The sequence below is a fragment of the Urocampus carinirostris genome, chromosome 1 (genome assembly GCF_059441175.1).
Source record: "Urocampus carinirostris isolate Australia breed hairy pipefish chromosome 1, RoL_Ucar_1.0, whole genome shotgun sequence".
Taxonomy (NCBI): domain Eukaryota; kingdom Metazoa; phylum Chordata; class Actinopteri; order Syngnathiformes; family Syngnathidae; genus Urocampus; species Urocampus carinirostris.
The window spans coordinates 68,364,539-68,379,417 of record NC_142349.1 but is presented as its reverse complement, the minus strand read 5'-3'; the positions used below and the strand labels follow the sequence as shown (position 1 = coordinate 68,379,417).

General features: G+C 41.2%; 1 protein-coding gene across 2 annotated transcripts in view; it reads right to left on the bottom strand.

Annotated features, from left to right (window-relative positions):
* LOC148376641 (transmembrane protein 200C-like) overlaps nucleotides 1–9,861 on the bottom strand; it is a 37,567-nt gene extending 27,706 nt beyond the window's left edge. For both annotated transcript variants that reach the window (XM_088349455.1, XM_088349462.1), the window contains exons 1-2: nucleotides 9,728–9,861; nucleotides 942–1,228 (exon numbers count right to left, since the gene is read on the bottom strand). The gene's annotated coding sequence lies outside the window, so the exon portion shown is untranslated. The remainder of the gene's footprint in view (nucleotides 1–941; nucleotides 1,229–9,727) is intronic.
* Between the last annotated feature and the right edge of the window lie 5,018 nt (nucleotides 9,862–14,879).

Here is a 14,879-nt window from a genome sequence, read left to right as displayed (position 1 = left end):
TGTGATTAAGGGCTATACAAATAAAAATGACTTGACTTGACTTGACTAGAAAGACATACAAGGAGAGAATGAGAAAGGTAGAGAGAAGAAGAATAAAAGAATGAACAGAAAAAAGACCAGAAGAGTGAAGAAAAAGTGAGAGAGAGAGGGTGAACAAATAGAAAGCGGGAGAGAAATAAAGAAAAAGAGACACACAAAAAGAGAGAAAGAGAGAACAAAATGGAGAGAGAAAGACATAAAAGGAGAGAGAATGAGAAAGGTAGAGAAGAAGAAAGAAAAACAATGAACAAGAAAAGACCAGAAGAGCATAAAAGGAGAGAATGAGAAAGGTAGAGAGAAGAATAAAAGAATGAACAAAAAAAAGGCCAGAAGAGTGAAGAAAAAGTGAGAGAGAGGGTGAACAAATAGAAAGCAGGAGAGAAATAAAGAAAAAGAGACACACAAAAAGAGAGAAAGAGAGAACAAAATGGAGAGATAAAGACATAAAAGGAGAGAGAATGAGAAAGGTAGAGAGAAGAAAAAAAAATGAACAAGAAAAGACCAGAAGAGCAAAGAAAAAGTGAGAGAGAGAGAGAAATAGAGAGAGAAAAAGAGAGGGGGAAAGAGAGAGAGAATATGTGAGAAATAAAAGAGAAAAAGTGTAGGGGGGAAAGAGAAAAAGTGTAGGTGGGAGAGAGAGAGAGAGAGAGAGAGAGAAAGAGAGATAGTTACTTTGTAAGTGGTGGTTGCCTTTGGCGACAACCAGTGGACACACTTATTACAGCAGCTCATTTTATTCTTGTGCTTCTCTCAGAGTTGTATGACAGGCCGGATTAGAACCTTTGACGGGCCTGATCCGGCCCACGAGCCCCGGGTTCAAACACGGAACATAAAATCCACAACCAACAAACACACACACTCTGATAACATAACATAACATGGATTTTAGGTTCCATACTCACCTTATCGACCAATCCAGGGGTTGCCCGGCCCCTTCCTCACACCTGACAACCAACCAGGACCAACTCCAGCGAACCGGTGGCTAAACGGGCCTCAAGCGATCCAAAATCTTAGAAGTCTTCCATTTTTTTTTCCATCTCCCCTTTTTTCACTGCCTCGAGGGGAGGAGATGGCCGCTGGGTTACCATGGCAACCGTTTCTCAATGTCGCAGAACGCGCTCCCCTTTCCTCAGGGGCAAAAAGTGACAACTGATGGGGAGGCTACTTGTCTCCTTTATTGAGATGCACACTGTGGAAAGAAAAATGAATTAAAAAAGAAGAGAGAGAGAAAGAGAAAGAGAAAGAGAGAGAGATATGTCAGGTTGAAAAAATGCTGACATAAGGGAAATGTCATTTGCACACTATCTGCTGCTGAATTTACGCTTTTGTTTTTGGGTGGGTGCCCACAGTGGGAAATGCCCCGGACAGAGAAAGGAGAAAAAAACCTGATCCTTGCAAGGAGGAGAGATAATAGAAAGAGAGAAAAGGAGGGAGGAGAGAGAGAAAGAATGAGAAAGAGAGAGGCAATAAAGAGAATAAAGAGATAATGAATTGGGGAGAGAGATAAACAGACAGACAGAATAGTGAAAGAAAAAGCTAGAAATCTAGAAAGGTAGAAATATAGAAAGAAAAGAAGAGAAAGAACAAAAGAGAAAGAACAAAAGAAAGGAAAGAAAAATACAGAAAAAAAGAAAAACTTGAGGGACAGAAGGGGAGAGAAAGAGAATTAGAGAGAGAGAGGGATAGAGAGAGAGGCAATAAATAGAGGGGAGAGAGAAAAATAGAATGAAAAAAAGCAGAAGAAAGAGAAAAAATTAGAAAGAGAGAGGGATAATGAATTGGAGAGAGATCGAGAGGGATTAACAGAATAGTGAAAGCAAAAGCTAGAAATAGAGATAGGTAGAAAAAAAAAGAACAAAAGAGAATAAAAGAAAGAAAAATACAGAAAAAAAGAAACTGGAGACACAGGAGAGAGGAGAGAGAGAAAGAGAAAGAGAGAGAGAGGCAATAAAGAGAAGGAGAGAGGGAAAAATAAAAATGAAAAAAGCTGAAAAAGAGAGAGACAGACAGAATAGTGAAAGAAAAGGCTAGAAATAGAGAGGTAAAAATATAGAAAGAAGAATAGAAAGAACAAAAGAGAGAATAAAAGAAAGGAAAGAAAAATACAGAAAAAAAGAAAAACTGTTGAGAGACAGAAGGAGTGAGGAGAGAGAGAAAGAGAATGAGAGAGGCAATAAATAGAAGGGGAGAGAGAAAATTAAAAATGAAAAAAGCGGAAGAAAGAGAAAGAAATAGAAAGAGAGATGATGAATTGGAGAGAATAGTGAAAGAAAAAGATAGAAATAGAAATAGGTAGAACAATAGAAAGAAGAGATAGAACAAAAGAGAAAGAATAAAAGAAAGAAAAGAAAAATACAGAAAAAAACAAAGAAAATGTAGAGACATAAAAAAAGAGCTAGAGAGAAAAGAGAAAGAATGGATGAAAGAAAGAAAAGAAATCCAGATAATTTCATTTATTTCACCGGTAAATACGAGTTGAAAGAGGAATACAAAATAACATCATTCTTAAAATAAGCAAGGTTTTGCCAATCCGATGGAAATAATGTTGTCACTCAAATTTTTAACACATAGGTATATTTTTCCTATTACACTACAGAAAAAAATAGTAGAAAAGTAAAACAAGAAAAAATTCACTAAATTGAAATGGAAATGATCTAAATGAAAAAAATCCCCATTGCCGTGTGTGAATCCTTATGAAAGCTAACTAATGTATGTTCACCATTGAGACAATTTATGGTAAAAACCCACAGAACTATCTGTAACCTCCCCAAAATGCCAGCCAGTAAACAAAAGCAATTTGATCAGGTGAGTAGTAGGAGTGGACGAATTTGATTGGGCGAGCGGTAGGGGTTGGGCGGATCTTTGATCACCCAGCATGCTTCTTTCTCTCTTTCACGCGCCCACTGCGCTGAAGGGGAAATAAAAATACAAAAGAAATAAAAAAGAGAATAAAAAAGGACAAAAAAGGAGAAAAATAAAAAAAGTTATAGGACAAAAGTAGGAAAATAAAAGAAAAAACGAAAAAAGTAAAAAATATGCAAAGAAAAAAAAGAAGACAGCATTTTTTTCATTTTTGTCTTCTTTCTTGAATGCCTCTGATCTTTTTTTCCTTTATTTATTTTTCTTTCTTTACTTCTTTGCTTTTGTTTCCCCTCCTTTTCTTTTTATTCTCATTAGATTTTTTTACTTTTATTCCTGCTTCCCTATTGTTTATTCCTCCAGAAAATATATTTTTCCAATTTTTTTGTCTTTCTTTAAAGAAAATTGTAAGTAAAGGGTGCCATTTGCTCACATTAAGTCTCCTCTGGACTCATTTTGGGTTGCACTACAGCGACATCTAGTGGACAAATATAAAACATTTTCCCCTTTAACAACAGTTTTTCAGCGCTGTTTTCATGGAAAACCCCATTTGGCCCAAACTCAACTGGACCCTAGCTTCAGTGGTCCCCGACTTAATTGACTTTGAGACCCCTGGTCAAAAAGGTTGCCGAGCCCCTGCCCTGGTGGCTCCCTGACCCGACAACCTCGCTCAAGTAGAATGCCCGGCAACGACAAGCCATTATGCTTGTTTTATTTTATTTCTTTTCCTGTGAAATTGTCAGGACCAGAACAGAGACAGGACCCACTTGCGTTACGTTTCTCTTAAGTTTTATTGGAAGAAAGGAAAGGATTGCACCCACAATCCGGTGATCGCTGGGCGCGGGAAGCAGGTCGCTCTGAACACGGAAATGGCACTTCCGTGGCGAGCGATGGCGGTGTCAGGAACGGAAAAACGGGTCAGTCGCCGGGACAGGAGAGACAAAACGTGGTTGGGGTTGGAAACGAGTCGTAAACCAGGAGAGGAGAGGAGGGTAGATGTGGTCAGGATCAAAAACAGGTCGAAGCCGGGGAACAGACGGGAGCAAAAACAGGTGGGAGTCAGGGTCAAAAGAGGCTTGCCTATCGTAAACTGAGGTTCGCAGACGGACTGACAAAAGGTGACAGACAGGAGCGGGCACAGTTGATTCACATCAGTAATCATGACAAAAATAAATTTAAAATAAAAAATAAGCAAAAAAAAAAATACTTAACAATGTTGCCAAAGGGATAAAAATAATTTTTTTAATGTATAATATATATATATTTTTACTACATGATATCAGTTATCGGTATCAGTAGGACGTTAGCAAGTATCCATAAAACGAAGCCTCATCATGAATCACCACCCCGCTTGACCTGATTACGAGCGCCTCGTCGTTTTCCAGCCAAGACTTAAAATGGAATCCATTTCTGAGTGGTTTTTAATGAACTTCTCAGTCTGGAGGACGCAGACACTCGACGGCTTTTGAGGCGGCTCGTCTTTTTTACGCGGACATTAAAACTCAGCACGGTCATTAACCTTTGCCCGGGAAGGACGGATTCAAACGAGCGGGAAAACCGACCTCGTCCCAGCAGTCGTTCGCCTTCACTTGAACGCGTCCGCCACAATGGCCGCCCGTCAGGCGCATCGTGGGGTCTGTAAAGTAGGCTTAAACAATTTCCTCAAAAGTGTGTATTTCTAACCAGAGGGTATCACGTTTTTCTGTTTCAAATATTGGTACCGCCCAAAGGGGCGTTTCTTTCTTTCTTTGTCTTCGTTCTACTTACATAAAATAGTTTGGTGGGGGAAGGGCCCCCCAGAGTTAAGGAGCGCGACCAGGAGACGGGCCCGAGTAAATTCCTACTCTCCTGGCCCCTGCCCCTCTCCAACTGCTGTTGTAAAAAGTCGAGTTGAGTGATATTGGTTTTGTGAGGCCCTTCATCACACGGAGTCTCAAAGGGATGCACAGACTACAGACTATTATGACGGCATCCCCTGATCTAAAACCTACATGAGGGCAAGGAAACCCCCCTAAAAAATTGTATCGTTTATTGGTTGATATCGTGATTTTTAGTTCTATGGTATGATTTCAGACTTTTAGCGTATTGTATTTTCTGTGCTTGATATTTGCCCTCTAAACAGCGTAGAGCACAGGTGTCAAACATGCAGCCTGCGCGACGACGCAGAGAAGCACAGGGGAAAAACAAGCCTCAATATGTCCACTTGATGTCATCAAAAGCAACTGGAGCTGTATTTCTATCTCCCTCTCTCTCTTTCTCTCGCTCTCTTTAATTGTATTCTTTTTTTCTCTGTCTTTTTATTCCCGTCTCTTTGTTTCTCTGCTTTTTTCTGTTTTTTACCCCTCTCTCTATCTCTATTTTATTCTGCTTTCTTTCCCTTTTTCTCTTTCTTTTATCACTTTTTTCTTTTTCTTACCCTGTCGCAGTCTCTCCCTTTTTTCATTTCTCTCTCATTCTCATTCTTATTTTCCCACTTACTCTTGTTCTCACTCTCTTTTTCATGCTCATTTCTCTATTTTTGTCTTTTCTCATTCTCTTTTTCACCTCTTCATCTTCCTCTCTCTTTTTTTCACAGTGCTCTCTCTTTCTATTGTACTCTTCTTACTTTGATTTTACTATTTTTCTCTTTCCTTCTCTCTCTCTTACTCTGTGTCCCTTGATCTCTCTCTAGTTTTTTTTAATCGCTTTTTCTCCATTCTCTCTCTTTAATCTACTAGATTGGCCCCCATGAGATTTTTTGTTGTAGCATGTGGCCCCCAGCTCAATTGACTTTGAAGCCCTTGGCAAAGAGGGAGAAAAGCACCGCAGTGGCGACGGGACATAAAGAAGGGAGCTTTGACGTTAGCTGGCCGAGTCCCAAATGCCCAATCGGCAGTTTCTCCTGCGCAAGGTGAGCCTGCGTCTCCTGTTATGAGCGATTGGCTACAACGACATCACAAGACCGACCACTCGTAATTGCTCCTCTTCACTATTGTACAGTATCCTTTTTCTGAATACTCGTTTCATGGTTCACGGATTGGGTCCTGGCAGAGTTGGCACCAGTTCCTTCCTTAATGTTGTCGGCCCAGTTCTTTGTGGGGCTTCCTCTCCTCCAGACTGCTTGGACTATGCCCTGAAGAATGATCTTAGTCAGTCCTGATGATCTTGTGACATGACTATACCACACAGTTCTTCATAGTTCTTTATAGGGTCCAATGTGGTCTCTGATGGTGTTGGACACCATCACATGGGCTAAGGAGCTGATGCCTAGAAGTTTCCTGCAGCATCGTATCTCCAAACTTAGGATTTAGTTTCCAGTTTTGCTGTGAGAGTTCATGTTTCGGAAGCGTAGATGAAGGTGGAAGTAACCAGCGCTTGCATGAGTCTGATCTTTGATTTCACTGCTGTGTTCTTGTACCTCCAGATGGGTCTGGCAAGTGTGGCTGTGGTCTGAGCTATCCTGGCCATGATTTCGGGTTCTGACCCCTCGTCTGATATGACAGTTCCAGGATTTTTCAATATGGTGACAGGTTCTAGCTCCCTGTGGTTGATGGTGATGTTTGTGGTGAGTTGTTTTCAAACACTACCCTGAACCTAGACAAATGTAATATCACCCATAGTGACTCGGTCAAAAATCTAGGTGTTATATTTGATCCTAATCTGTCGTTTCAGTCACACGTGAAAAATATTACTAGAATAGCTTTCTACCACCTCCGTAATATTGCGAAGATTCGTTCGATGCTGTCCCAATCAGATGCAGAGGTTTTAATTCGTGCGTTTATTACTTCTCGGCTTGATTACTGTAATGTATTGCTTTCTGGTCTCCCGATGTCTAGCATCAAAAGTTTGCAGCTGGTTCAGAATGCGGCAGGTGGACTTTTGACGAAGACCAAAAAGTTTGAGCATATTACTCCTGTATTGGCCAACTTGCACTGGCTCCCAGTCCACTTAAGATGTGACTTTAAGGTTCTCTTAATAACATATAAACGTTTGCATGGACTTGCACCCTCTTATCTCTCTGATTTGATTTCCCCCTATGTTCCTGCATGGAGCCTGCGCTCGGAAAATGCCGGTCTACTGGTGACCCCGAGAGCCAAGAAGTCTGCAGGCTTGAGAGCGTTCTCCATCCGGGCCCCGGTGCTATGGAATGCCCTGCCTCCGGAGATAAGATCTGCAACCTCAATGGAAGTTTTTAAATCAAGGCTTAAGACACACTTCTATTCCAAAGCTTATGATTGATGCCCACCTCATATTCTGTATTGTCCTGTCTTTTTCCGACTGCCTGCCTGGTGGTGATACGAAGGAGAAGGACGATTTGAGATGAGTCAGCAGACCAGCGTTTGACCTGAAGCATGTGAACGCCTGCATGGACCAGCTGGCAGAGATGGGAAGCTGCGTCGTGGCTGTCTTAGACTTTCTGGACTAGTTTACAGGCTGGGGGCGTCGCTGCTGTCATGCACTTTCCGGACAAATTTTCAACATGTCACCTAGTGTTTACTATGCTTGTGTATAGTAATTGCTAATTGTGATTCACCCTGGTCATCCTGGAAGGGGGATACCACTTGTGAGGTCCCTTCTCAAGGTTTCTCTTTTTCCTCACGCTGAGGTTTTGAGTTGTTCCTTGCCCGCATGTTGGTTTAAGATCAGGTCATTGTGTCATTGTAATCCTGTGCAGTCCTTTGAGACATTTTTGTGATTAAGGGCTATATAAATAAATTTGACTTAACGTGATAGCCTGGGGATTGTTGGTCATTAGTTTGTTCTGTGCCGATATTTATCCAATACTGGCTTGGCAATTGACCAGATCCCTGAGTTTCTGTTCGTCTCCTGCCAATTTGGCAATAGCATTGGCAAATGGAGGTTAGTGATGTTGTGTCTTCTGACATGATCCTCTCCAGGAAGATGTTGGTGTGAGACTCCAACTCATTACTACATACATATATTTATATAGTTACAAAAACTGTGTGGATTAAATGTGTCAACATTAAATGTGTTTCTTGAATGTTTCGTTTGGTTACATCTAAATAGTGTGCCTTCCTTATACTCCACGGTCAAGTCAACATGGCACTCTCACCGTAAATTCCGGACTATAAGGCGCACCTGATTATAAGCCGCACCCCCCACATTTCGGGAGGAAAACGGATTTATTACATCCACAAGCCGCACCGGTATATTAGCCGCATGTATCCACATTGAGAACTAAAGTCCTTTTTAACTGAACAGTTTAAACGGTGAGAACTTGTATAGATTTGATTTTTCTCTTTTGCTTAATAATTATCAGACATATCATATTACACCTCTGAGCCACTAGGTTGAAACGCTTATTTTCAGCGGAGTGTCTGAATCATGGTCCTGACCTAACCATCACATTCCGACACATTTAGAATCTCATAGTCGGCTGATTCAACGGAAAATGATATCGGTTGTTATCTTTTGATGCAGACCTGCAAAGTCCAGGTACCCGTTGAAAGTAATCCAAGGAAAAAAAAGTGTATATTTCCAAAGGTAAGGGTGGGAAAAATATATATGCACCTTTGTCTGCGGTGTCCACAAACACTCACCTTTACTGGTCCCTACTTCGCATAATCCCCAGCGTCTGTTACGACCATTCTTTTTAATTGGTCAGTGCAAGACTTATCAGAACAAGTGTCCAGAATAAATACAAATAAATACATGACAAAAATATACAGTTGCAAATACATATTATACATGGTTACACATATTTACGAAGAAAGACGGTAAGCCGAGAGAGTTTTCAAAGCTTTAATAATAATAATATAACTTTCATCCCAAACCGTGCCTGTGAAAGGTACCACCACGCTACTCCTAACACGCTCGCAGGGCTCAAAGCGTAGCTGTTAAAAAAGAAGCTGCGCCGCAATAATGAAATTCACGGCAAGCCGTCCTCGTCTTTCTCCCCATAACTGTCGCCATCAAGGGCGTCTTCCTCATAACGAACCTCTGTCCTCTGTCATACGGACAATTCGATCATAATCCAAGAGGATGCAGTTTACCTCGGCGCACAATTCCACCGGTCTAGATTTTACCTTTTTGTACTTGAGTGCCGCTGGTGGTCATTAAAAAAATTACTTAAATGAGCCGCTTCACTGAATAAGCCGCTTCACTGAATAAGCCGCACTGCTGAACATTTGGGAAAAAAGTAGCGGCTTATAGTCCGGAATTTACGGTCGTTGTTTCCTGCATTTTTTTTCTCGTATTTAGAACAGTTAGAGCGAGTTGACATTCCAACCAATCCTGGGGTTCCCTACTTTCATGTTCTGTTCCGTGTTCCAACATATTCTGATTCTTTTTTTTCCATTTCCCCCCCCCCCCTTAGGTTTAGTGAGTTTTTCGACATTCAACATGTGGTTGTATGTTCTGTGCCATGTCCTTTCGCGCGTTGTTCAGCTAAAGGTAATTTTTCCCCAAAATATTCTGCGTTGTCTTTCATTACTTCTTCTAGTTACACCCAGTCAGTGTGCCTGCTTTATATTTTTTAACCTGGTCAACATGTCACTCTCATTGCTGTTCCGTCTTTGTGTCTGGATGTTTCTTCTCTCGTCTAAATTTCATGTTTTGTTTTGTTAAAGTAGGTTGTTGTTGAAACATTGCGTGGTTGTTCGGTCCACGCGTGAGTATGTTCCCTGCGTCTAATTTTGTCGGTTATAACCAGGCCTGCATTACCAGTGTTCTCATTTGCCCGCGTCCCTGCGTCCTAGACGCATCATTTTTGCCAGGGACGCATTGTGTCAAATCAACGTGCGTCCCCGGCACGCATCATTTTTGACACCAAATTGTCATTATTACCAGATTACTTTTTTTTTTTTTTTTTTTTTAAACAAAGATTTACCAAACTCCAAACTTTTCGTCAGGCAGATCCGCCGTTGTTGTTTTGGTCTCGCGTCGAGATCTCGTTGCTTCGAGATGACGTCATTGTTTTGGCGGTTGTCGAGTGAAAGAGAAGTATGCCTCTGAAAAAACAGTTGGTATTAGGTGCAAATCAACAAAAAATTGGTCATTTCTTCAGTGTCGGTAATAAGTCGAAACATAACACAGAAAGTGGTAACAACGGCAATAATTCCGGCACGAAAAAACGGCGGAGAAATTCTTCAGAAGACCGCAAAGGCAAGGAAAACACGTGTTTTGAAGCCAAGGATTCGACGAAAGAAAATAAACAAAAGAATACTAGCAAGAAAAGGACTTTTCTGCCAATATGGACTAAATTATACTACTGGTTACGCTATGAGGAGGACGATAATGGATTGGACTTTGAGAAGGCATTACAACTACGGCGGGACAGCAAACCACGAAGAATATATGAACTGAAAAATTTGAAGCGATAACTGCTTTGTATTACCAATTAACTGTGATGATTAAAACTGCATGAATATATACATATTTCAGCAATATTATTTTGTATAGTGTACAATATTGTGAACTGAAAAATCTGAAGTGATAACTGCTTTGTATTACCAATTAAGTGTGACGATTAAAACTGAATGAATGTATAGATATATATTATATATTTGTCGACGATTTACAATTTCAACCCCGATAACACTAAATTTTGGGGACCCATAGATCTCTGTTGGGACCCATAGATTTTGAGCATGCGAGTCCCCGGGACCCATCACTTTTCACAGCTAAAATGAATACTGCATTCCAACATAGCACACGTTGTCTTTTTCATTTTCTTTGTTTAAATCTAGTCCACACAAGAGTATGTTCCCTGTGTTATTTAACTTTGTGTTTTGTTTATTTTGAACATTTCTTTTTCTTGTTTTCTTTCTCTCTAATGTACTAGTCCGGCCCCCGAGAGAATGTTATGTCTGTCGTGTGTCCCCCGAGTTAAAATAGGTTTAACACCCCTGATTTAGAACCAGTGACCAATCCAAAATATGCCATGTTGTCCAGAATTCATGTGTTGTTCCAACATATTCTACGTCATTCTCCACTCATGATTTATTCATTTAAGTCTCATTAGATTTTCAACATTATATAACTGGGATGTGAAGTTGAGCCTGTAGTAGAGGAGCTCTGAATTTTGAAGACCAGAGCAAAATTTGTTGTTTGATTTTTCTACAAATCATCTCCCGTAAATATTTCTTTCTAAAATCTTATTCTATTGCCTAGCTTTATGGGATCCATTTCTATAGCCATGCCTGATCATGACATAATCAGTACTTCAGTGTTTTTCATCTTGTTTTAAGACTTTGGTGGCAGCTACTCAAATCAACTGCCCTCTAGTGGCCGTTTTACATTTAGGGAACTCCGTTTAGAATTCTTCTTATCTCATCTCATTAGTTGCACCGCTTATCCTCAGTAGGGTCGCGGGGGTGCTGGAGCCCATCCCAGAAATCATCGGGCAGTGGGCAGGGGACACCCTGAACTGGTTGCCAGCCAATCGCAGGGCACAGACAGACAACTCACTCGCTCATTCACACCTAGGGACAATTTGGACCGGCCAATTCACCTAAAATGCATGTTTTTGGAATGTGGGAGGAAACCGGAGTGCCCGGAGGAAACCCACGCAAGCACGGGGAGAACATACAAACTCCGCACAGGAAGTCTGGAGCTGGATTTGAACCCACGCAGGAGGTTCCCATGACTTGAACTGTGCCGCACATGCGCTAACCACTGCGCCGCCGTGCTGCCCGTTTAGAATTCTTTTTTAACTATATTGAGATGTATAAGTATTTTTTTAAAGACCAATGTCTTTTTTTCAGTTGGAGGGAGAAATAATTTGTATATAGTACACCAGTATCTGTTTTTTAGCATCAATAACTAGTCAGGGGCTGTGTATTGGTTTGACAAAAGCAGTCTCAAACATTTTTATAAAATCATCTTAAAATACAGAGATCACCCAATGACGGCTCGACACAACTTAACCAAGCACGCAATAATCAGCGTTTGAAAATATTTCTGTCTAATGTAAATGTATATCTTTCCAAACTCCTTTACATATCAATAGATGTGTGTTTGTGACTTAAAGTCTCTAAAACCGTTGAATTGATTTTTGTGAAAATTCACACGGTTGTACTTTAGGCCTCTGCAAGTGTTTTTAGCTAGGTTTCATTTCAATGCACCCCCAGTAAACACCAACAAAATCGCTAAACATCAGCTTTGGTGTACAAACGGCTCTGGAGCTGCATGTGGTTATTTGCTGCCCCCTAGTTGCAAACCGAGGCTCCAAAAACCTCACCCAAGCAGAATGCCCAGAGAAGAAAAGCCTGGGATCACTGGCCCATTATGCTTGTGTTTCTAAAATTATTCCTCAGCCTCTGGGAGGAAAAAAAATGTATTTTGCATGTTTAAATAAAATATCTGGGCAGCAATAATCATAATAATACCTTTAAAGGTGGAGGTGCGCGGTTTAAAAGTTTGAAGCTGCAATCATAACTTTTAGAATGGAGATGGCAGCAGAGTAACACATTTTTTGTGTGAATTGAATGAATGAAAACATTATTCGAACATTAAAATAATAACAGAACAAAAAAAATAACAACAAAATAACGTTACATAATATGTTCGAAAAGGGGTAGTCAGAAGCAAATGCTTATATTCCCTATCCCTTCATCTTCCCTATTAAATACACCAATTGTATAAGAACAATTGAAATATTAATAATAACAGTTATGATATAAAAATAGCAACAATAACACAAAGTTAACCATAGTTCTAGACGCACTATTCCCAATCTCTCGTATCACCCATTTTCTTCATCTCTGTATTCCGCCAGTAATGTTTTTTTGTATTTAAATTTGAACACGAGAATAGTTGGACATCGTTTGATCTTGTCTTGTTAATTGTTCCAGAGTTTGACTCCACACACAGACACACACATACTTTTCCTGGTGGTTCTCACCTTTGGGATTATGAATTTACTACATCCCCTTAAGTTATAATTTCCCTCTTTCCTAATGAATAATTTATGGATGTTTTCTGGCACTTTTTTGTTGTTGACCTTAAATAGCAGTTGTGCAGTGAAAAATTTTACTAAATCATGTAATTTTAATAATTTGGACTGCAGGAATAAAATATAAGTATGATATCGATATCCTACCCTGTGTATGGTTCTAATTGCACGATTTTGGAGGATAAAAAGGGAATTTCCAAAATGCGCTCAAAGAAACTCTTCTTTTTTCGTCTGTTTGGGGGTTTGTTCCGGCCAGTCGGATTAAAGCAGATGGGCGCATTGGTAAATAAAGACTAAGGGCTCTTTGAACTCAGTTGGGGATCGTGAACACATACTTATTAGAGAAAGTCTGGAACCTTTATCTTTTCAAGGAAGCCTCATATTTAAGTAAGTTGCATATTTAAGTTGTGTGCATTGAGCCCCCCAAGAACACATTTCACGTGAGTACTTGTGGGAAATGAACACGAGTCGCTTCCTCGTGGCCCCCGTTTAACCCCCCGGCTCCTCCCCCTAAACTACTCGATATAAAAAGCTACATCAAGGCAGGCGCTCGCCGGCCCAGCATCGGTAAAAACACTGGCGTGTCTCCATGGCAACAGATGAAGACACGCGGTCCTCAGTGGGTGAGGGGGCTCGGGAGGGGGCACGGTCGCCGCTTCACTCGTCAGGAACAAGCTGCCATGGCAACAGACTGATCACACATATGGGAGGAAGAGGAGGGAGAGGAGGAAGAATTGACTGGTTACCAGGGCAACGCGGAGGCAGGATGTGACGCCCGAGTCCGCTTGACCTCGGCCTTTCAACCGCCGGGGACAAAGCGATGCAGATGGATGCGGGAATGCCAGCTCGGCGAGTAGGAAACATCACCTGTTGCTGGGGAGATTGTGCTATTGTTTCCAATAAGGAAGGCCGGGGTTAGCTTTTGGGGGGTAAGGGTTTAGGGCACAGGTGTCAAACAGGAGGCCCGCGGCCCGGATGAGGCCCACCAAAAGAAGCGAATGAGGAAGATGAGCTGCAGTTTTAAATATGTCCACTTGATGTCACTCAAGCCAGGCAAAGCAACTGCAGTAGTATTTTTTTTTTTATTCGCTCTCTCTAACTACTACTAACTTTCTTTCTGTCTCTTTCTCATGCACACTTTTTCTCTCGTTCTCTTTCTTTTTTTCTACACTCATTCTCACTCTCAGTTTATTTTTCCTTCTCTTTCCTTCTTTCTCTCTTTTTCTCTCCCTCTATCTCACTAATGCGGTCTCTCTCACTCATGTGTTATGTATTTCTCTCACTCTTTCTCCCTCTTCTGTCTTTTACTTCCTCTCCTTCACTCTCTTACTCTGTCTCCCTTGTTCTGTCTCTCTCGTCCTCCCTCTTAAACCTACTAGTCCGGCCTTGTGAGATCTTTTTTTTAGCATGTGGGGCCCAGCTTAAATGAGTTTGACACCCCTGTTTTAGGGGATTAGGGTAACTATAGGGGGTTTAAGTTTAGGGGGATAGGGTTTAGGTTAGGGTAAGTGAGGTAACATCGTGGTTATGGTTAGAGGGTTAGTGTTTGGGAGGGTTATAGTACAGTTAGGGGCTAAGGGTTGGGAGTTTTAGGGTTAGGGAGTTCGGGTTTAGGGTAAACAGGGTTTAGGCTACCATTAGGGGGTGTAAAATTACACGGTTGGGGGGTTAGGCTTAGCGGGTTTAGGGGGTTAGGGTTTTTAGAATGGATAGATAGCTAGAGGGGTTAAAGTGTTAGGGTACAGTTAAGGGGTTTACTGGGTTAGAAGGTTTAAGTTTAGGGGGATAGGGTTTAGGTTAGGGTAAGTGAGGTAACATCATGGTTGTGGTTAGAGGGTTAGTGTTTGAGAAGGTTATGGTACAGTTAGGGGCTAAGGGTCGGGAGTTTTAGGGTTAGGGAGTTCGGGTTTAGGGTTAACAGGGTTTAGGCTACAGTTAGGGCGTGTCAAATTACACAGTTGGGGGGTTAGCCTTAGAGGTTAGGGGGTTTAGCATGGATAGATAGCTAGCGGGTTAGGGTGTAAGGGTACAGTTAAGGGGTTTACTGGTTTAGGGGGTTTATGGTAAGAGGGATAAGAATATGGTT